Source organism: Phaethon lepturus, unplaced genomic scaffold, assembly GCF_000687285.1.
Source record: "Phaethon lepturus isolate BGI_N335 unplaced genomic scaffold, ASM68728v1 scaffold45741, whole genome shotgun sequence".
NCBI classification, from domain to species: domain Eukaryota; kingdom Metazoa; phylum Chordata; class Aves; order Phaethontiformes; family Phaethontidae; genus Phaethon; species Phaethon lepturus.
In genome coordinates, this window is record NW_010517840.1 from 1 (window position 1) to 257 (window position 257).

Genomic DNA, 257 nt, shown 5'->3' on the forward strand with positions numbered 1-257 from the left:
GGCAGCCGGCCCCAGCCCTCCCCTGGCCCCCAGCCCCAGCCACTGCCCTGATCCCGGCCTGTCCCCTGGTCTGGTCCCCATCCCGGTCCCCTGTCTCCTTTCCCAGTCCGCTGATCCCTGTCCTGGTCTCCATTCCGGTCCCCTCTCCTGATCCCTGTCCCTGTCACCTGCCCACTGGGGTCTGGGCCCATCCCTGGCCCCAGTCCCTGGCCCCTCTCCTGGTGCCCATCCCTGTGCCTGTCCCTGGGGCCCCCATC